This window comes from Lepidothrix coronata, unplaced genomic scaffold (assembly GCF_001604755.1).
Source record: "Lepidothrix coronata isolate B3197 unplaced genomic scaffold, Lepidothrix_coronata-1.0 Scaffold58, whole genome shotgun sequence".
NCBI lineage: Eukaryota > Metazoa > Chordata > Aves > Passeriformes > Pipridae > Lepidothrix > Lepidothrix coronata.
Window position 1 is genome coordinate 3,610,081 of NW_016690238.1, and position 23,147 is coordinate 3,633,227.

Here is a 23,147-nt window from a genome sequence, read left to right on the forward strand (position 1 = left end):
GGTTGGGTGCAGTAATTAAGGGAAATAAATCATCTGCTTGTGAACCAAAATGTGCAAATTGCTCAGTTTAAAGCAAAAAAAAAAAAAAAAAGAAAAAAAAAGATTAGGAGCAATTAGGAGTGTCATGCTGGGTCTGCTCATTTTGTTCCAGGGAGTGTTAGAGCACCTGCTCCACAGGCATGACATTGGATTTGTGCTTCTGTGTGGTCTCTGGGCCAAACACACATCCAATTTGCTGTAATTCTTCAGGACACAGAATACATTCCTCCTTCTGCAAAGAAATGGAAACTGTGCTTTGAAACAGAGCAAAATGAACTTCCAGCGTTCTTATGGGGATCTAAGAACCAGTTAAAAAGGCAGTTTTCTGTATTGAATCAACATTAGAATTCATTTATTATCAAGGTAAGACGTTTTGTTTGGTAACAGGGGAAAGCTAAGAATGTTTAAATGCTCCTTCACACAGTTTTCTTCCCCTTCCAGCCTTTTATGCTTTTTTGTGTTTGTAGCAGCTTTGCTTATCCAGCTCCCTGGAAAAACAGGGAACAAAAGATTACACAGAAGTTTTCTTAAAAAAAAAAAAAAGGTTTTCTAAAAAGCCCAAATCTGAAAAAAATAGAAAATCGTTAAAAGTTATAAAATATGATGTAATTTTCAAATCAATTTATATGCAGCTGCTTTTAAGCAAGCTTTCATAATATTTATGCCCAGTAAATATATCCTGTACTTAATAGCTGTGTAGAGCTTTTGCCAGCCAAGAGGAAGGTCATGTTCATGTCTTGGTATCATTCTAATTCCATGAAGCAAAGATTTTTCTCTCCTTACAATTTTTTCTTTCTAATGACTTGTGAAACTTTGCAATGCTCTGTTGAGCCTGTCCTCAGGCAGCACAGCTCAGGCCAGACGTGTGCTTTACACCCAACCACGTGTTAATTCTTAAGTACCTTGGAAGTGACACCCTGTTTACTTTTGAATTTTGTTCGGTAGAAATGTAAATAGGGCTGTGATTTTAAGGGCAGTGGCTTCAGACAGAGTATGTGCAGGGCTGTAAAATGTTAGTCAATATTAGCAGAATAAAGACATCACTCAATAAAGATTTATCTGGTCTTCAAATGGCTTAGCCAATTAAAACCCAAAACAAACTAGTAAATCTTTTACAGTATTGTATTTAAAAATCCCATGTCTGAGCACCTTCCAGTCACGGACAGCTTTCATAATGGTGGGGAATGTCCTCTAAGGTTTAGCAAGAAACTCGTCAACTGGACTTTTTTTTGTCACTTGGACTCTTGCTCAGAAAAAATCACTGATGTTCACGAAGAGACTTAGATTCATACTTGTTTTTAAATACTGGCTTAAAAATCTTCTTATCTTCTTGCTAACTGTAACTTCAGAAGAATTAAGCACTTGATACAGCCAAGATGCAGAATTCAGTGCTGTGGGGAGCTGCTGGAGGTTTGGTAGGTGGTGTTTTTTGTTCTCTGATTTAATACCCCAAAACATTAAGTGTCCCTGTGTGTTTGGAGGTGCCTCATCCGTAGCAATGTGGAGCTGCAGCCCAGGTGTCCTGCAGGGATTTTGCAGGGATGGCTGTTGGCTGGGGGGGGCTGGCAGGGTTCCCATCCCAGTAATTGCTTTCAGCACTCCTGGGATGTGCCCTGCTGCTCCAGTGGGATGCAATGTGTGTCCTCAGTTCCCTGCCCTATATTGTCCTGCAGTCCTGCTCTCATGTCCTGTTCCTATGGCAATCCATTGTGCAGCACAGCCTGGTTTCTCATGCTGCAAAACCCATTATTTTCAGGTAAGGAGGAATGTCTAGAACTGAGTTAAAAGCCTGACCCCGAGCTCTCTGAAGGAGAAGGTCACACATCTACTCCAGATGCTCTGCTGAAGGAGCTCTGACCTCTGCTCTGCTCTATCCCTCCGTTTAGATCTGAGCATTCCTGGCTGCCTCTGCAAAGCCTGAAAATCCTCCTCAGTGGCCTCCTTCAAAGGAGGAGCTGTGCACTGTCTGTGCTCTTTCCACTGCTGCAGACTTTCTGTCTTGCCTCAGTTCAGGCCTGGCTGTTGATCCTGGGGTATGTTAGAGCAGCCAGGAATGGGATCAACGCTGGTTTGTAGCTCCAAATGTCCCACACCAGTGCCTGCAAAGATGGGTCAAGCAGGTTCCATCCCTCCTGCCCTCTCTTATTTCACTGTTTTGCCTTATTGTCTCCCTGCCCCATGTGTTGATGGCCCAGTCTCTCCCCCAGTGCTCAGCCCTGGCACACCCCAGTTGTTCCCTAGTTGTTCCTAGGGCACGGCATCATGATAAACCCAAAGGCTGTGCAGGGCATGTCCTGGCACAGGGGTGCTGGGGAGCATCACTGGCAGGTCCCCACTGTGTCATAGAGTTGTTGTCCCAAGAGTTACCAAAAATGGATAAACAGCAATCAGGGAATACTCTGGGCTGATGTGTGTTATGTCAAGGAGCTTCCTTTTTGCCCACTGGGACTACACTTCTGCTTTTGGGAAGGCTTGGTGTAGGTGTTCTCTCTCTTTTCACTAATCATGCCGGTGTATTTATAAAAATTTTCCACTTTGTATCTTGTCCTTTGAAATCTGGAGGCAAGACCCGGGAATGTTTCTTCAGGCTGCCTTCTCTTTCCAGTCACATTGTCCCTTTTTGTTAATACATCACTCTAGGACTTTAGATGGGAGTTTTTGTGAGGTGGCAGCAGTTCTTGTATAGGCCTGTGATCGTTCCTGTGCAGCTGTGTCTGCAGTGATGGTGCTCCCAAAATCCAGCAGCAGCAGCAATGCAGGAAGAATAGCCTGAGCAGGATTTTCCTTTGTTGGTGACAGCATTCTCAATCCATATGTCCTGAATTGCTTTCCTGCAGAACTGCTGCTGCAAATTCTGCTTCTGAGTTACCTTCCTGGAGTGTTGATTCCCAGTTTTCACAGTAGCATTTCAGCTTTTGTTTCAAGGAGGACACCTGTGTATGAAGTGTGCAAACACAACTGGAAGTGTTGTCCTTATTGATTTACCTGCCTTGCTGCTTTTGCTTTAATTAGGTCATGACTATTGCATCACTTCTAAACTGTGGCCAGGGTAAATAACTATATTTTTCTCCTAGTCTTCAGTCATGAACTTTAAAAATCATCCTTCCAGCAGCACTTGAGCAATAATACTAATTTGTTTTGCTTTATTCAACTGCTGCATGAAAGGGTGACACCAGTTTTGATTTTAATTCCTTTGGCCTTTAGTGCATGTTTCCTAAGACACCTGTTACAGAAGACAGAGCCAAGGACATTTCATGGAGTGACATCCCCAAGTGTTAAAACAGTTTGTCCTCTGTTGTGTATGGTTATACATCCTACAGAAAGCTTGTGGTGGGCAAGTCAGAACTGAGGCATTGAAAATGCTGCAGACAAAATGAAAGGCCAAACTACCTCAGCCCTGTGCTTCTGCCGTGGTCTCTGTTGCACCCAGTTGATGCTGGATCCTCTCTCTGCTCGAGGTTAACAAGAACTAGCACTAAACTGGGTCATGTTGCCCTTAGAAGCAGCTGGATCACGGTGTTCCACTGGAATTCCTCCATGCCAGGCCCAAACAAGAGGTGTCCCCCCAGTGCAGGCTGCTGGGCTGATCCTGTTGTGTGTACTGAGCAGAGGCCAAGTGCAATAAAGGGTATTTGCAGGCTGGTGGCCTTGCAGGGCAGAGGGGCTGGGTCACATGTCAGGACAGGAGAGAGACAGGTAGGAAAATGTGCTCAGAGAGGGGAGAAAGGGTTGTGGATGAGGGGAGCAGGGGGACGACTGAGGAGCAGCTGGGAAAGGTGGGGAAGGGTCACTGTTTGATGGTGGGGGAGGTGTGGGAGGTGGCAGTGGGTGTCCTGAGGCATTGTCCGGGTACCACATCCTGGTACCTTCTAATACAACAGGAACTGTTGTTCCTGTGACACCCCAGAGCAACAGAAAGAGGTGTCCACTGCCATTCCCAGGTCACTGTGCTGACACTGTCATGTCACACAAGTGTGTTTAATTCCATAGCTGGGACTTGGTTCCTCACACCAGTGTCCAAAACTGGGGAACCTCCCTCTGAAATGGGATCCAAAAAGGATCTCAAGGGCTCCCTCAGGGGCTGCCACCCCAGTATCTAAACTGCACATCACAGTGGTAAACCCTACCTGTGACAGCAGAGAGGATGAACTTCCTGGGGGCTTCAGCTGCAACCAGGCAGCTGTCAGTGAACTTCTGAGCTCACTCAAAAAATGCTCCTTTCAGAATTTTTCTGTTGCTTTTTCTGCTTTATTCACCCTTTTCATGTTTCTTTTCAGTCATCCTGGCTGATTATTAAGTACGTGGCGGAAGAAAATCTTTAATCAGAACTATTTTATTGTGTTCCGTTTCTTTTATCTTCTCCATGCTGGAAACTACTCAATATCTGTGATTGCTTATATGCAGCATAAAGAGGGATATATTTAAAAAAATTAGATAAATCTTCAGAGTAACATAATGAAGCCACCTAGCACAGAATGCCTTTGTGAAAAGCCTGATCAAATCTGCTGAGTCACAACATAATTTCAACACATGAAGTTGCCCTGTTTGCTGATTCCTTTACCAGGAAAAAAGTAAATGATAATTTTGAATATTACCCACTTCATTGAACCCGTTTAGCTTAACTGGAGGTTATGGATTCTTCCATGCACTCAATGGACCGTTGTTCTCTGTCATTCCCACTGTTTACAGCTGACAACACACTGTACACCCAAGCTGTGGCAAAACCAACCTCTCACTACTAAGCTGGGAGTTTAATGACATTTTAATGAACCCAGAGCTCATTAGTTTAAAAAAAAATCCCACATAAACACAACACTAAATGTAGCTGTTCTATATTTGTGCTCCCTCCTCAGCATTTCCGTGGATAAATGACAACGTGTTATGGTTGTTTATCAATTAACATTAAAGGATGTTTATTCAACTGTTGCAGCTACTGTATAGCTTTAGTCTATTTTTTTAAGGACAAAAAGCTTGGAATGAGATCCAGTATTGTATGACTACCATAAGACCTTATTTAATTATATCTTGGGCAGTTGGGCAATGCTGGAGCTTCTTGCAAGCTCAAGAGGTTAATATCTGTCTTTATTAATCCTTCCTTACTGAAGTTTGGAGGGGGCTGCACAGGGTAAAATACATTCTGTGCTCACTTCATAACACACTGAACAAAACTGCTCACAGCAATTAGAGGCTGCCCTTTGCTTGGCACCCAGAAACCAAGAACTGATGAGGTTTCTTTAATATTCATTTTAATGAAAGTATTTCAGAAATAGAAACATGAGAGAGAGAGAGATTCGAAACACAGAGAATTTAAAAGGAGGAGAATTCATTAAAAAATATTCTGGTGTATTGGGGAGTGTCTTGTGTTCCCTTGTGTGTCCCAAGGTGTTCGGGGCTCTGAAATAGGTAGATCTGAGCTTTGGTTGAGTTTACTGCAAACTGTCTTCCTCTGGTACAATTTCACAGTTGTGATTCTGTGAATATTTGTTATACTTGTTATAAAAAAATGTTCAGTCACTGATCAAAACTGCAATTTGAGTCTGCAGCACTGGGCTGTCCCAGTCTAAGTGGGAACGATGGTCCAGCTATTGATTTACCTGAAAACTGGTGCCAGAGCAGAGTCCTCGAGGGGGAGGGCTGGAAAACACCCAAGCATTTCTCCAGGGGATACAGCTTATGGGCAACCTCAGCTTCCAACTCCAGGGGATACAGCTTATGGGCAACCTCAGCTTCCAAATGGGGTGTTGTGCTATTGGAACACCAGGGGAACTACAGCTTTAAGAGTGACACTTTCTAGGGAAATGTCACTGTGTGGAAAGTTATACTGGATCTTCTCAGAAAACGGGTTGAGGGGAGTTTTGGGGGTTTTGTGAGTTCTTGGACTTTGTAAAAACAAAACAAAACCAAACCAAAAAAACAACAACAACAAAATCAACCCCCCAAAAAATCACATTCCACATTCCTGTGAGTTGCTTTATGCACAGAATTTTTATTTATTAGCAGTTTGTTAACATTCCAGCTACAGAAATGATGTCCCTGAGGTACAGCCAGGGATAACTTCCATCCCATGCTGAATGTGCAAGGCACCCAGAGGAGGTGCTGATGGATGTTCTTTAGGATACCAGCTTGGTTAAACAGGGTGCCCTTTGCAGCCCTTCCTGTGCAATGGGCAGAGCTTTTTATTCATCCAGACAAACATTTCTATGTCACAGAACTGCTTTTCATTTCAAAGCAAAACTTCGGGTTGTTTTGTGCTTTTTTTTATTTTTTTTTTTCTGTTAGAAGAATTCCAGGTTTTTGTTAAACAAACAAAAGAGAAAACTACAAGTAATGTGTGTTGTGTGATGGTTTGGTTTCACTCTTGGGAAGAGGAGTGAAAGGTTTTAATGCTGCTTTCTGTGTGATCCTGAAATTAAATTAATTTAGCATTATCTACTTAGAGCTTGACATAGTACACTTGGAAAAAATTCAACAGTAAATGTGGGATGGGGTTTTAAATGAATTGACTGTTGTGTATTTGTCTTGCTCTTTTTTTTGTTTTGTCTTTTTCTTTTTGATCAGTTTTATCGGCTCCTGTGTGTTTCCATAGTTCTTGTTGTGGAATCTTTATTTTAATTTTTTATTGTCATTTCATGTATGTTTATAGACACATATAAAGCCAAACATCACAGAAAATTAAGAATCTACTGTAGCCAGGTTCAGATTGTATCCAATGCAATTAAAGAATAAAGTTTCACCATTTACTTGCTATACCTCCTTAAAAATGTTGATGATAGGATTTTATTGGCTTTTTCACCTCTAGAAAAAAGGGAGAAAGAGATGTCTCAGCTATGGAGCAGTGACTGGCTTCTCATCTCTCCCTCCTTGCCACTTATCCCTCTTTCAGAGCTTGGCAGAACACTTCTGGTCACATCCTTCAAAAATGTGTCCCCATCATGAGCAGGTATTGCAGTTCAGCACCCCCAGCTGAGTGAACAGAAGATGTCTCTGAGGGCATTTGTTCCTCTTTTCCGAGGCACATTCACAGAAAATTGTCCCTTTTGCTGCTTCTGCCCCGAACCCATTATTAGGAACCATCCAAATGTGCATTTGCTGTACATCTGTGACACACAGGAGGCAAGAAATACTTAAATCCCCACCAAATGCACCTAACTCATTTTTGAGAAGCAATAAACTGGTTCCCAGCTCAATTTCTAGCATTTTTTCTCAGCTGGACAATTATTCAGGCTTGAGCTAATTCTTTAACTCAGGTGATTCAGGACAAACTAAAAATAGCTGCAGGAAACTATGTGACCAGTTTCAGAAAACCAGGGGTTTTTTTCCTTTAATATCTAAAAACTGAACTAATATGTTAAAGTTGTGTGTGTTAAGGCTCCTCTTGACTTCAAGTTGTTGCCTGTTTGATTCTAGGGCTGAGTGGGGCTTTGGTGGTTTTTTTGGGGGTGAGTGTTGTTAGGAAGTGAAGTTATAAAGAGCCACGTGCCTGTAACCAACAGTGCAAAACCAGGAGATGGAAATCTGTGCCTCTGTCTGGGTGGCAATGGATTTACCAGCACAAACAGGTTGGGAGGGACACAATCACCCACTAATCAGCAGAGTCTTTTACTACCTTGTTAATTGGCTGAAAGGTTTATTGGTGGTTTTAGCTCATCTCTTATCTGGGAGATTTAGGGCTGAATTACCTCCAGCAAAGAGGAAATGTCTGTGATTTTGTCTGTCAAGCCCAGCACCTCGTGGCACATCCAAATCCAGACGTGTGGGCAGCACCTTTGGGCTCTGGGGTTAAACCCTGGTGGTGTGGAGGCTGGAGCCCTATTCCTGGCTCTGCTTCCTGAAACTCCAGAACAGCTTTGGGAAAGTTGGTTCATCTGTCCAGGCTCGGTTTTTCACCTCTCTGACATGAAGATGTTGACAGGGCTCCAAGAGAAAGATTTCTCTGCGGGATTAATTTTGAAGTGACCTTTATTCTCCCGTGTCTCCCTCAGGAGGGGGCCTGTCCTTTGCCCAGTAGCAGCGAAGGTTTGTGGTGGAAGCAGCCCAAGAAGTGAAGTGGGACAGGAAAAAGCAATGCTTGAACTTTACCCACCTCTTTCTAAACAGATCAGTATGAGCAGGGGTTTCCTTGGAAAAGGAGAATATGAGGGAACACGCTGAGCTGGAACACAACCTGTGCTACACATCCTGGGGTGAGATAACTGTCTTGTTTGTACCCCGTGTTTTCCCCATCTAAGGGAAAGAGGATTCCTTTTGAAAAATAGTGTGAGATCTCGAAGTGAATGGTGTGGGAGGGTATTATTTGTGTTGTGGTGCTTGCTGGAAAAAAACTGAGTGCAACAACAAATGGGATGAGAGGAAGTAGGAAAAGAATGGGAAGAGAAAAACTGCTTTTAGCCTTACAGAGTGGTCATTGATTCACCAAAGGAGAAGGATAATTCCTCATTGTACAGCTTTCAGACAACAGTTAGTATATTCACTTCCTGTTAAAGACTAGAAAAATATCAATGAACTGACAGAAGCCAAAGAAAAGTCAGTTAAAAACCAGTAGTTAGGGGACATGAGGAATAACTAATAGGAAAAGAGGAGAAAAAACAGAAAATTGATGGAATGGAGTGACAGTCAGAGTTGTAAAAGATGATAAGCTCAGAGTAAAATTAATTGCTTTTGGAGCTCAAGTTCAGAAAGAGGAATTCTCAGACAAAAATAGAGTTGTGGCGTTTTTTTCCCCTAAAAAGATTATCTTGGAAAATGATTTTTTATCTGAGGAATTATGTAGATAAAATGGAAAAAGTAATTCTTTTTAAGAATGCTAAACAGTGCTTTAGAATATGCTGTACAGACAAGATTTACAGTACCTTTTAGGCCTTCAGTCTTTATGTGGCACAATCACCTGAGTACTGTGTGTAATCGTGGTCTTCGAATGTTGTAAGTCTTGACAACAGCTTTTACCATTTTTATGTATTTGTATTCTGCAGAGAAAAATTAAACAATCACAACTATAAAATGCTTCTTTTCCTAGATTTAGTATTTATTAATGACTTTCATGAAATTAACTATGTATTTGACTTAAAAATTAAATTCCTCTTGCTTCAGCACAGGATCTTGCACGGAACAACTGTGGTGAAGGATAGTAATGTTTTGCATTTGTGCAGAAGGATTAGAGTAATTAGAAAGCAAGTTATACCTCTAACTAGTGGCATGTGCCTATTTCAGAGGGGAATACATAGGAAGAGGACTTACTCAATGAACAAATGGAGGATTTTTGTTTAATGGAAACCCTCTGAATAAATTGTTCTGTGTTTTTTCTCCTTATGGAAATGGAGACTGGGGGTCAGTGCTGTGCTGATGGCTGCATAAACTTTGATCTTTCTTCCTTAAATTTTTCACCTCCCTTGGATTCCATTGGAGCAAACCAGGACACTGGTGCTTGCTGGAAACAGCTCAGGTGTTATTTTGCTGCTGAGTCCAGTTTCATGTGATGCAACTCCTCGTAAACATTAACTCGTAAATGCTGTGGGTGCTGCTTTTTGGGGCAGCAGGTGCTCAGTTAGGTGTACAGGCACACATCTCCTGCATGCTATTTTTGGCAGGTACAGGCCCTGTGTCCTGCCAGCACCAACCTTCTGTTTGCTCCTGCTGCTCCAGGGCCGGGGCAGCCGCGGGATCTCTCCACCTGGAATGCACAGGGACAGCCAATCTCGGTCTGTTTGCTCCTGGAGTGACACAAAGGGGATGTCACAGCTCCAGGTTGCCTTTCACGTGTTCCCATTCAAAGGTCTTGCTCACTGAGCAGGAAGAACTAGAGGAAGAGGGGAGCAATTGGGACATAACGCAGCCCGGCTGGGGACACGGGGAAGTTCACTCAGAATTCAACACAGGCTGCACGATAGAAAGAAGGGAACCAGTTCATTAAAATGGCTCCCCCTTTTATAGGGGAGCTGGGAGACCTTTCCAGAGTATGGTGAATAAGGGGAGGAGTTTTGGGAAGGAGGAACAAGGACTGGGTACAGAGCATAAAGGGGAGGGATAAACAATAGAATATGCATGAGAAGGGAATAGAACTCTTGTGGGAATGAACCATTACAACATAGGGATAAGGACAAACCATTGTTAAAAAGCATTAAAACAGCCATGAACTTGTAATTTCTCTCCATTCAACAGTCTCAGTTAAACAAGTCCATTATTTCAAATCCTTCCTCTTCTTCCGTGACTTCTTTCAGTGCCACAGCCCAGCGCTGGTAGACTCTGCTTCTTCAGAGTCCTCATCCACAGGGACAGGGACTTTTCCCATGGGATAAAGGGATAGGAAGTGGGGACACACTACAGGATTGCACAAGGGTTTTTTTAAAAGAAAGCAGAGCATCAAACCTCCATCCTAAGGCCCTAAAGGTGTTGTGAACACCTGCAAAGGGTAGAGCTGGGGAGTGGCAATCCTGTGGATGGGACTTTGACCACGGGCCATTTTCATTTATTGTTTCACTCCTTCCAGTACCTTTATGCATAGAGTAATTAGTTATCTTTTTGCATACAGCTATTGCTGTGACACAATATTTTAGCTGCACTTTGGCTGTGCACTGGATGCTGCCTTACTGAGCTAATGAGAATTACTGTTCCTTTTGAAGTTCTAATAACCTGCTTGCTCCACGTGCTCCAGGTGTTTCATATCCATGCATAGATTAGTTTGGAACTAGTCTTGTGTGTGAATTTAGTTGTTACGTAGTTGCTTACATATAATCCTTTTCTTTTCCCCTGTATGTTCTCATTCGTTGTCTTCCAGTGCAAACCCCTCTTGTTTCCCATGTGCTTTTTTCCTCTGGAACGTTTCCTGGTTTGGCCTAGCCAAGGGCATTTCTGAGGTGCAGAACATTGGTACAGAGCTAGTTTGAGTAAAATAACTCGTAAAAGTTACCAGCCAGCTAAAGAAAAGGACAGATGACAATGGATTGAATCTGATCTTAAATCTGAGGTTCCTTCAGTCTGGTTCCTCCTCTGCATTTCAGTGCGTTGGGTCCAGGAGGAGAAGAAAGGAAGTGACACATCCCCGAAGCTGCAGAGGATGGGGCAGTGAGGATCAGTGCTGGGGCAGAGCCAGCTGGCCCTGGGGAGGTGCCTTTGGGCTGCTTTCTAACAAAGAACCCTCCGAGTGGCTCAGCTGGGCGTGGCTGGGAAGTGCCCGGCAGAGAACTGGCACTGCAGAACAGGGGGAGGAAGATGACATTAAGGACTGACACAGATCCATATATTTCAGTGCCTCCCTGCTTGGCATCTCTGCACAGGCAAACCATGTAATAACAGCTTCCCTCACATACCTTGGATCCCAAGGAGAAGAGGAGTGTTGTGATGAGTAAGATGCAGAAGACATAGGTGAATGGTATTTATAGCCTAGCTCAAAATAATTTTTCCAGACACTTCCTAGGTTGGTGTGGGCTGGCTTTAGTCGTGTTCCTTAGTGTTTGCCACTGCCTCCTCCACACCTGATCAGGGACTGACACAGCTCCTTTCCTCATCTTTTAATTGGCAAACTTGCTTCTCTAAAATATTTCTCTTTTGCCTCATGCAAATTGTGAACTCACCGGCCATGAGAAGAGCCTTGCCTTTGAATGAGCCCTCACAGAGACAGGAATGTTTCAAGACAATTGAAATCCCAATTTTTATTGGGATGAGTCTGCAATACAAAACTCCTCATGTATTTCTGAACACCAAGAGCAGCACTTACTTGGGCAAATCTGCTCCTGAGCTGGTTAAGTAACTGCCCAGGCAGACCACTGTAATTTTAATAACCCTCAGGAGTGACAAAGCTTTACCCACACAGCCCTAACTGCAAGATAGGGTCACAAGTAACAATTTGGTGTCTTGTATCCAATCAAGGAGCTTTTGTTCAGTCCCTTTTGCTGCTGATTCGGGATCTTTCTTTTCTTTCCCGTTGACCATTTATTAACTGGTGGCACAGGAATACCCAACGTCCATTATTCTAATTGTTGTCCCATTTCTGTATAAAATGATTTCTAAGTCACATCCAAAACCATATAGACTCCTTTCATTGCCATGACAACAGCAAGGCATGCCAATGTTAGCAGTGTCTGCTAGAAAAAAAACAGCAGTAAAAGCGAAAAACAGTTAATTGAGGTATTTCACATCTAAATCCCATTTTCTGTAATGATCCAAAATTATCCTGCATTGTGGAAAAGTAGCTAAGAACAAGCCCTAGATAAATAGCATAGTCTCATGCTGAATGTTGAGTCTTGTCCTAGGCACTGCAGTACAAAAAAAGATCTTACAAAAATAGAGAGAGTGGAATTGGTCATAGCCCTGGTGTCATATTTGGATCAGAAGAGGATGAAGAGTTAAATGTGGTTGCTAAAAATGAAGGATAACCACTAACAGCTCTAGAAAAAGGGTTGATGTTAAATTGCACATTGTTCTTTCATTATCATACCTTCATCTTCATTGCCTAAGTACATTTGATGTGATTACATAACAGTACATTTAAAACTAATAAATAATGCAGCAACTCACATAAAATAATAGGAAATCATTGATGTAAAATAGGTCTTGTAGAGCTGAATATTAGAAGAAATCTGCCTTAGTCCAAGTGAGGCTGGGAAAGAGGAAAGCCAGAGGGTGGGACTTGAGAGGTGTGGAGTCATCAGGAAGGATTATTTCTGTTTAAGGGAGGTGAGAGCACAGAGATAACAGAAGTACCATCTACAGCCTCCTTTCCTTGAAACCTGCATGATCCTGTGGCTTTCTCCTGGCCTCCCTCTATGCTTTGAAGCTGAGATGGAGCCTGTTTTGGAAATAGAACTGAGCATAAATGTCCTGCAGTCAGGGACATTGCCTGCTGAACTCTTCACATTTGTGGGTTTTGAAGTCCTCTGCTTATGCTTGTGGAGGAGGTGGAGAGGAGGAGTGATGCTGCCCACTGGAAAGCTGTGATTCAGGTATCCCTGGCTGTGTCTGGAGCTGGCCCATAAAACTCTTCTCAATGGTTTTTGTTCTTTTCACCCTGCTAATGCATTGTTGCAGGTGGCTGGAGGGCCAATCTTTCCTCTGATGTGTCCTCAGGGTGCCCAAATGAGTTTCAGGAGCCTCTGCACTTTCCAAAGGATGAGAGTGCTGTTTTCATTTAATGGCAGTTGACTCTCCAACAAAGTGGATGATTTCTGGTGACAGCCACAGGTGTTGTCAGAGCAAGTGTAACTCTGGTTCCCCTTATTTACAGCCTTATTTTTAGACCTACTGGTACTACTGTAGACTAGAATGCTGTTGGCTTCAGATGGGTTCTCACGAATTTTGACAATACTTGCCAGCTTAGGGAGGTGGAATAGACCTCCTCATCCTGCATCATTTGCCATCCTGGGTTTTATTTGAGTTGGGGAGGTCCTGAATGCCAGGTGGCTGTAGCACCTCAGGCAGTGGGGCTCCAGCTCTGAAAGAGAAACTGGGGAAGTCACTTGACTTCTAGATGCTGAGACTTACCAAAGATTGTGGTTAATATCAAATATTAAGAGTTGCTATCTAATAAACAAGCTTCATGTGAGAATTCACAAAGATAAATAGCAGTGATCCTTCAGCATCACTTAAATTCTGAGATCAGTGAGCCTCTGGAAACAGCCCTCCCCCTGCATCAGGGTAAATGGGAAGGTGGGGATCCTGGGCTCTCAGCACTGCGGGGGGATTGATGGGCTGTGTCAAGGCTTGACAAGCAAACCAAGAAAACCTTGTGGGTTTATGAACTTAATATCTAAGTGTGCATAACTTAAAAGCATTAAACATCTGCAAAGCTAAGAAATTCCTTGAGAACTGTGCAACACTTGGCTGCTGGTGGAGCCTGCAAGCCATAAAAGCTGCAGTTAATGATAAGGTTTGTCTTCATGGTTAATGAAAGTGTGTGGGTGTGGGGCACGTGACCATGACAGGAGCACTGCTACAGCCCAGTGTCTGCTTATTCTGCTTTCTCTTCTGCATTGAATGTATTTTCATGTATCTGTTGAATTTTTTAGGTTTATTTCTTACACAGCGTCCTTTAGCTGGCATATTTTAAATACTCTAAGAACGCTTTGAAATGCATTTATAATTTACCCCATTTTTGGTGATGTTTGTTTGCACGGTGGTCTCATCACCAAAGAAGCTGTTCATTCACAGCACAGCTTTATCATGGCTTTAGACAAAAGATTAGGTGGTGCAGTTAGGGGTACAAAACTAGAAAAAAATCTTGGAACTTGTTGAACAAAAGTCAGTTGTCTTGACCATTACTCTGTGGGACACTACATAGGTAAATTGCTAACAGAGACTTTTTTCTCATCCTGTGTTTTTTAGCTTGGTTAGGTCAAAGACTTTTCAAAGCAAGGCATTTGGGTTTTATTCTGCTGCGAAAAATGATGAATCCGTGAGTAGCCTTTTAGGGGAGGCCAGCCATCAGCAGATGGCTCAGGAAGAAAAGGCAAGAGCAAGCACATAGTAATGTGTCCCCAAATATTGCAGGGCCTTCTGTGGGTCAGGGTGTTTTTCGACTGTACGAGATGTCTTTGGTAATCTGTGATGGATTTTTTTCTTTCTTGTATTTCTCCAGTCCCTTTTTGAGTCCAGGTAAACTTTTACTACATTTTATCCTGTGTTCTACAGCTAAATTATGTGTGAATGTAGAAATAATTGCTCTTTGGTTGTTCTGAGTTTGGTAGTTCCACCCGTTACCTTCTAGCTCTTCTATTGGAAGAGGCAGTAAACAATTATTCCCTGTTCACCTATTCCAGGTATCCAATCTTTGTAAGCTTCCATTACATTACTACTTTCAGCTGATGTACCCAAACATACGCACTCACTCCTCAAACAGAATTTTTCCTCTTGCTTCTTGCCAGTTTTGCCCTTTATTTAGTCCTTAACAAAGGGGACTGATTCAGTCATGGCATCCCTACTGTTTTAGGGCTGTAACCAATTCACATGAGTATAACTGAGATTCCTCAGTGTTTTATTTCTTGCCACTGTGGCCTCGCTGATCTGGGCACATCATTGTCACTGCCACCACCTGAGCCTGTAACTGTCTTCAGTGGGAACTTTTTTCCTGTTTTAGACACAGAATTTCTGTCCCCAGTGACACTTTTATTACTTCTTGCTGTTATCCTGTTCATTCTGTTTAAGCAAACGCTTTCTTTTAATGGTCTCCTGCTTGTGCACTGGTGGTGTGATTCGTCCTGCCTTTTCTGCACACTTTTTATCCCTGCCCACAGCATCCAGTTCTCCTCCTTTCACTGACTGTCCAGTACATCAGTTAGATCCGTATCCTCATCTAAATTCAGTGTTTGATTCCCCTGACCTGTTCTTTTTAGGTGATTTTATGCAAAACCAGTTGTCTGCTATTGTACTTTGAGAAGACAAATGATGGTTTGGTGATGATTCCATTCCCAGGTCTGTTCAGCTGGAGGAGACTGAGGGGAGACCTCATTGCAGATACACCTTCCTGGGCAGGGGCAGAGGAGGGGCAGGGACTGAGCTCTGCTCTGTGGGGACCACGGACAGGACCCAGGGAATGGCTGGAGCTGTGTCAGGGCAGGGTCAGGCTGGATCTCAGGCAAAGGTTCTTCCCCCAGAGGGTGGTTGGGCACTGACCAGGCTCCCCAGGGCAGTGGGCACAGCCCCAAGGCTGCCAGAGCTCCAGGAGGGTTTGGATGATCCTCTGGGACACCTCGAGTGACTCTTGGGGCTGGGCCTGTGCAGGGCTTACGGTTGGACTGGACGATCCTCGCGGGCTCTCGGCACATTCTCAGGGATTCCCTCGGACGGGACATCCCAGCCCCGGCCCGCCGCGGACACGCCCCGTGCGCCTCAGGGAGCCGCGCGCGCGCCCGCGCACGGGACGCGCCCCGCGATGGGAGGGGAGGGGGGAGCGAGCGGCGCTCTCGCGAGAGCCGGGCGGACGCCCCGCGAGATCTGTGCGCGCGCCCGCCCGCGTCATGTTTTGCCGGTGACACCCGGGCCGGGCGGACGCGGCTCCGCCGGGACCCCCCGCCCGCACCGACCCGGCCCCGGCCCCGCCGCGGCCCCCGCAACGCGGCACTCTGGGCCCCGCCGCTCCCGCCGCTCCCCGCCGCTGCCTGGTGAGCGCGCGGCCGCCGCGCCGGGGGGCGCGGGCAGGGGCGGGAGGCCTGGGCTCGGCCGGGACCCCTCAGAGCGCCCGGAGCGGGGCAGGGCCGGCGGGGAGGGCGAGCGGGGGCAGGTGGGGCCGCGCAGGTGGCGGCGCCCTGTTGCTGAGGGGGGAGAGAGGGACGGGCGTCCTCGGGCAGCGCTCGTCCCTTCGCGGGGGCTTTTTGTGCCCCCTCGGAGCGGTGTGAACGGCACGAAATCCGCGCTGTGCCCCGGCCGCGCTCCTCCGAGCCCGTGCTTTGCTCCCGGAGCCTCGCGAACGCGGCCGTGGCGTGGCCGTGCGTTTCCCCTGAGTGCTGGATGCATCCCTGGCTCTGTGCATCCGAGCTGGACCCGGCTGGTGCCGCAAAATCCACTGTAAGATGTGTCACGTTGGCCTCCGTCGGCTCCGGGCACGGCTGGGGGTGTTCCCTGCACCTCCGGACCTGTCAGCCCACGCCGTCGGCTCCCCGGGGCCTGTGTGCTGACCCTTGCTTGCAATACTGAAAAACTGTATGTATGCTTTTACTCAGAGGTGGTTTATTTTGTATTCCAAAGCGATATCCGAGCAGGTGTTTTGCTGTGGTTTTGGTTTTTATTGTTTTGGGGTTTGTTGCTTTGTTGGAGTTTTTTTAACTGCATATGGCCAATTTTCTTTAGAAGTTCCTGTATATAAGCTGCTTCTCATGGGTTTTTTTAGGGACAGAACCCTACTGTGCTCTCTCTGTCCCTTTCACAGTGCACATAGGAGTGGTTTAGTGCAGTTGTTGAGCATCTTCATCTTGTGTTGTCACATGTCTGAGCTGATTGTTCCCTCATGGACTGGTCAGTTTGCTGTAGCTGGACCGTGTGCTCTGTATACAGATACACATACAGGTGTGTATACACGTGTGGTATTGCCTCATGGGGTCGATCAGATTTGTAGCTCAGCAGAGTGTTCTGTGCTGTCATTTCTTGACAAAACCTCAAAGCTGCGAGTTTACACCTGCTGAATTTAGTGCTCCTTCCTAGAGGCCCCACATCTGCTCCATGGCTTGGGGATGTGGACTGGGGAGGACTTGGATCTCAGGGGTGAGTCTCTCGGAATTACGGGGAAAACGTAATAGGCATTTAACCTGCAAAGGTGGACTGTACACCTCGTCAGACTGCTGCTGCTTCCCAGTGGTCTGAGAGGAGTCTGTTAATTTTGTGTGAAGGATTGAAAGCTGTGCAATGTTGTGCTACAGGACAGAAAGGCGTTGCCAGTCTCCTGAGTCCCTGCACCTGTGAGGAATTTGTTAGGTGGCTTTATGCACAGTGGTTGTGTCTCAGAATTAAACTCCTTCTCTCTGAGTATAAAAGCTGTACATGTTTGAGGATTTCCTCTCTGCTCTTCTGTTGTTATTTAAATATGTCATGTATGTTTTGTCCTTTGCCTGATAATTAAGAATAAACATGTTTTTGTGGTTGGAAGTGTGTAAGTTGAGGGGGAAGTGGGGGTGTTGAAATTTCTTTATGGAAACTGTGCAAAGGAGGTATTTATCTAATCGTTAGTTAAGGATAGGGATGTAAAGTATTTGACTTATTTTTGCCGAAGGACTGCTCGGCGTAATAAGAATATAGCACAGCATTTTTTTATTCATTTAATCCTTGACCTGAAAAATAGTTTATCAGTGAAAGCTGCTCTTATTTCAGAACTGAATTAAATGGATAGTAGTTGATTAGGAAAAGGCTTAAGTGGACAGGCTAAAGATCTGAGTTGTTTTTTGTCTTTACCAATTTCAGGTAGTCATGGTCTTTCTTTTTCAAAGAAGGCAGTACAGGGGTGCTCTGCATGTTTTAAAGTACCACTGATGATGGAGTGGGACCTTTCTATGGATGGGGAAAGCTCCACGTGGATTTGTGTTTTGGTAGTAAAATGAATAAAGTATATACATTTAAGTACTTTTGATTAAGACACTCTTAATATTCCAGTCTTTCTTTCTGTTTTTAGTGTAATTATTCTTGTAATACTCATGGGGAAGAGAAGGACTTTTATCCCCATTTTAGAAATAAGTAATGGAGACAAAAAATATGTATTTCAGGAAGACTTGGTGGAGCAGGCCTTTGATTTCTGGTCACAGGGTGTTACGAAGTCATTACCTTTCAATACACTGTCTTCATTTGGGTCCTGTACAGGTACCTTACCTTCCTCTTGAGAGGTTTTTATCTTGGTCTGCTGTTTTAGGTTGGTGTAGGGTGCAATTCTCTCTGGCTGGTTTGACTTCCTGATGTCAAAGTCACCTCAGTGACTGGTGAGTCCTGTGCTGGTTGTGTTCCTTTCTCAGAAACACTCAAACTCTCCGATTGCTGGTAGGTTTTGGTTTTGTCTCTCCCTGTAGCGAGTGTCAGTCATGTGGAACATCCAAATCTAGTCGGTGTTTTCTCTTTACAAACATCTAAAGTATCGCTCAGAAAAGGAAGCTCTGCTGTCGTGGGGCTGCTTGAAATAACTGGCAGTGGTGCTGCAGCTGCTCAGGGGCACTGTAGTCACTCACAGCTACCCTGGTGAGTTCTGAACAAATCCCAAAGCCCAGCCTGGAACCCAATAACTGTGGAATTTGCCAATCCACAGCCAGTGTAACTGTGACCTTGGAGCTGGCCAGGTATATTCCCTGGCCTGGGCTGCCTGTTGTGATTGACCTGATGTCATCAAGTTAGTTGGGAGGAAATTCAGGTGGCTCAAGCAATCATGTTCTCTGCTGGAAGCTGGAATTAATTTGCTGCTTAAAGAAGAGCCTGCAGCTTGAGTCCTCCTTGCTACTAATAATAATTGTTTTGCTGTCAGGTCTGTATGATACAGAAATTTCATTGTCAAAACATTTCCTTATATTTATGAATTTATAGGACGGAAGTTTCTTTTTCAGTCAGTTATACCTGGAGTACTCTGAGGCAAGAAATATAAGTGTTACCTGGAAGTGTTAACATGAAGGGGCATCCACAGCTTGCTGGGCAACCTGCTCTGGTATCTCACCACCCACTTTATTAAAAGTTTCTTCTTTATATCCAATCTAAACCTGCCCATTTTCATTTTAAAACCCTCACCTCTCAACCTGTCACCACAAGCCCTGTTTATATATGTGTATATATATCTATCTGTGTAAATATATGTATCTCAAGGCTGCAGTCCACTTTCCCACTTGCATCACAGTTAACTTGAAAGCTACCTGAGTGTGAATTTTGACTCTCTGTACATATTGCAGTCCCCTGTCCATTGCTGACTTTCTCAATCTCGAGTCAGGATTACTAGTAAATATGTCTTCAAAATGTTTGTAGTTTTTGCAAGAAAATGTCTGTTTCTGTGTGTTCTGGTGGTTGAAAACACTGGGACTACACAGTGAGTAGAAGTTCAAGTGATGGTTCTTTCAGGGAAAGTGGGAGTGGTAAAAGCTCAGCAGGGTTTTCATCCCTTTTCCAATGCAAGATCAGCCCCTGTCTTTGCTCAGATTGTTGGAATGTTTTAGGTACATGGGGATTTCTGCTTCTCAGCTCTTTTTACCAACTGCTTTTGATGATTCTGTATGTGGAGTGTTTTACACTCGCAGCTTTCATTCAGTGAACTTTAATGCATCTGAAGAAGTAATGAGTTACATTGATTTTTCTAAGTTTCTCTGCAGAATAGTAATAATTTTTATTTCCCCACTACTTAGGTAGACTTTGTACAGCACCCAGGGGTTTACGTTGGCAAGCCATGATTAGGTTTTTGTATCACTTTCTTTATAAATGTAAGGGTAAATAGCTTTAATTTCTTATTAACTTCAAAAATAACTTTGTCCTCCTTTTGTCTGTCTCCCAGAAGGTTTTTGGAGTGACCAACTGAAAGCATAGGGCTATATTGGTTTCAGTAGTATAGTAATGAACAGATAATAGAAAATGAATATGAATAATCCTAAATAAATAATAAAGGAAGACTAAATTTGGAAGAATACCAGTAGAACCTCAGCATGTCTTACTTAACAAATAAAAAGCTTGGTGGAATATAGTATTAGGAAAGAAAAATCGGCAGTTGGCTGCAGAATAATCTTAATCTGAGTTCTGATGTCCTGAATTTGGTTCCCATATGCTGAGCAGGAGGCTGGTACAGGGGGGAAGGACAGTGGACGTTGTGCTCTCTGGGGACAGATGTTGATGAGCTGCTGCCAGGCTGTTTCACTGCGAGTGTTTGTGAGGAGTGCAGAACCAGCTGCTGGAGCTGCTGCTCTTGCCTTCTCTGCTGTACTTCCTTCTGCTCCTTGCCTCTGCCCCTGCAGGTTTGTAGGGGACCAGGGCTCATTTCTTCTGCCTTGTTTTACTGTCCATCTCCTGTTATCCAGCACCTCTCCCCTTTTTTTTTTTTTTTTGGCTGCTTCTAATGATGCTTTTTGTCTCTTTACTTCAGTTCTCTGTTAATTTGTAGTAATTTCTCTGCAGTGTCGGTATTTTCTGATTTATCGTTTTCTCTTTTTCTTTCCCCTGGCTGTTTTTGTGTGGATTCCCATTCCCCTCCCATCTGTCCTGGCACTGTGTACAGGCTACATGTCTTTCCCAAAAAGAGCATTTGAGGGTTATTCCCTTGCACAATGATCTGCAGAGCTTTTTGGCACAAGTAAAATATTGAACAAATAACTCTTTTAGGCAACATTATATCCTGTTGGTTTTAACTGTCATGGTGTTCCCTGGCCATAAGCAATATGAAACATCTTGCAGGTTTTGCATTCCTTGTGCATTTTGTATTGTTGGCCTGTGACAAGGCAGGATTTTAATCACTTTTATATATTCCTGGTTTCTAAATCACCTTTCAAGAAAAAAGCTCTAAAGGTTGTTTGGAGCCCTGATACCTGCTGCTAAATCCTATATATACAACCCTTTTTTGTGAAGAACGGGAAGCAAATCAGGTTGCTTTTCTTTTAGTTGCACTTTCAGATTGTAAAACTTTAATAAGGATGGCAGAAATCGCTGCATTCTGACAGCTGGCAGCATGTGAAGCAAGATTTGACTTTGTGCCTCCTTTGTAAGAATGGAAGAGCGGAATGGTAAAGACTTAGAAGGTCATGAAACAATAAAGGAACTGGGAAAATGGCAAAGGAATATGATCTGGATGATTAGAGGTTTGCAGTGTTTCTGTGGAAAGAGCCTTTGGTTTAGCTGGTGCTGCAGAGGAGATATAAAATAACCAGGTTTTGTGTGTTATGGTTGTATTAGGAATTTGACAGAATATTGAGATAATAACGTAGTAGACTTGGATGCAGAATCTTTGGTTTATTGCTATTACATTTGAATTAGCAAAATAATTTATAAGGGTTCTAAGTGCTTATGCTACAGAACTAAAATATTGCAACTTTGAAGAGATCCCATGTGTATAACAGGACTGTAATACTGCCATCACAATGAGGCAGTAAACTTGAACATACATACATCATTCCTGTCATATTTTAAAGAAATTAACTTTTCCAGACCTGTGATCAGCTATGCATGTGGAACTTCTCCTTTATCAAAAACTTAGCTACAATAACAACCAAGAAAAAAGAAGTTTTTCAATAGTCAATCTTACTTGCAGTGGATTAATTGAATTGTGTTCTTAATGAGCTACTAGAATTACCTGGTTATTCTGACTGGGAAATCTTCCCTGGTTTTTGTGTAAGCCCCAAAATGCTGGATGTTTCTGGTCCCTCCACAGGAGTTATTTCTCACTGTTGCAAAGATTGAAGTACCTGTGGCAGTGTCAGGAGCTGTTGTGTGCCCTGGCTGCATCTGTTTAAATACTCCATTTTCTCATCCTTTTCTGACCCCCCCCCCCGGTGACATCCCGGTTAAGGCACCTGAGCACACTTTACTCTGGGAGCAGCTCCTGTTGGGAACAGTAATGGGAGTGCTGGAGCTCTGGGAGCTCACTGTCAGTGGTGAAGAACAGGAGGAAAAGGCTGAGGTATTTAACACCTTCTTTACCTCAGTTTTCAACAGTAAGTCAGGTTGTCCTGAGGACAGCTGGCTTCTGGAGCTTGTAGAAAGAGATAAGAATCTGAACAGCCCCCCTGTAATCCAGGAGGGAACAGTCAGTGACCTGCTGAGCCACTTGGATCCCCACAAGTCTATGGGACCAGATGGGGTCCATCCTAGGGTAATGAGGAGCTGGTGGAAGAGCTTGCCAAGCTGCTCTCCATCGTTTTCCAACAGCCCTGGCTCACTGGGGAGATCCCAGATGGTTGGAAGTTGGCAAATGTCACACCAATCCACAAAAAGGGCCGGAAGGAGGACTTGGGAAACTGCAGGCCCGTCAGCCTGACCTCAGTGCCTGGCAAGGTTCTGGAGCAGATCATCCTCAGTGCAATCACACAGCACCTACAGGATGGACAAGGGCTCAGACCCAGCCAGCAAGGGTTTAGGAGGGGCAGGTCCTGCCTGACCAACCTGATCTCCTTTTATGATCAGGTGACCCCCCTGGTGGATGAGGGGAAGGCTGGGGATGTGTCTGCCTGGACTTCAGCAAAGCCTTGGACACCATCTCCCACAGCATTCTCCTGGAAAAGCTGTCAGGGCACTCTGTGCTGGGTCAGGAACTGGCTGGAGGGCTGGGCCCAGAGAGTGGTGGGGATGGAGCTGCATCCGGTTGGGATCGGTCACCAGCGGTGTCCCCAGGGATCAGTGCTGGGCCCAGTCCTTTTTTAATAGCTTTATTGATGATTTAGATGAGGGGATTGAATCCACCATCAACAAATTTGCAGATGACACTAAGTTGGGGGGGAGTGTGGATCAGCTGGAAGGCAGGAGGGCTCTGCAGAGGGACCTGGAGAGGTTGGAGAGTTGGGCTGATTCCAATGGGATGAGGTTCAACCAGGCCAAGTGCCGGGTCCTGCCCTTTGGCCACAACAACCCCCTGCAGCGCCACAGGCTGGGACAGAGTGGCTGGAGAGCAGCCAGGCAGAGAGGGAGCTGGGAGTGTGGATGGACAGGAAGCTGAACAGAAGCCAGCAAAGTGCCCAGGTGGGCAAGAGGGCAAA

The 23,147-nt window shown here is 44.5% G+C and overlaps 1 protein-coding gene and 1 long non-coding RNA gene across 4 annotated transcripts in view; one reads left to right on the forward strand and one right to left on the reverse strand.

The window, feature by feature from the left end:
- HERC1 (HECT and RLD domain containing E3 ubiquitin protein ligase family member 1) overlaps positions 1–23,147 on the forward strand; it is a 113,081-nt gene that overhangs the window by 2,345 nt on the left and 87,589 nt on the right. Inside the window, exon 2 of one of the 2 annotated variants that reach the window (XM_017816915.1) lies at positions 8,137–8,222. The gene's annotated coding sequence lies outside the window, so the exon portion shown is untranslated. Of the gene's footprint in view, positions 1–8,136; positions 8,223–17,121; positions 17,224–23,147 lie in introns of those variants that run through there. The other variant, XM_017816914.1, reaches the window with a different exon arrangement.
- Positions 6,301–15,503, reverse strand: LOC108498338. Of its 2 annotated transcripts, XR_001875149.1 has the most exons (3): positions 9,654–15,503; positions 8,889–9,002; positions 6,301–7,972 (listed from the first exon to the last, which is right to left on the reverse strand). It is a non-coding gene; the product is annotated as an uncharacterized LOC108498338 (long non-coding RNA). The 2 variants fall into 2 exon arrangements; XR_001875148.1 differs by having other exon boundaries at positions 6,301–9,002.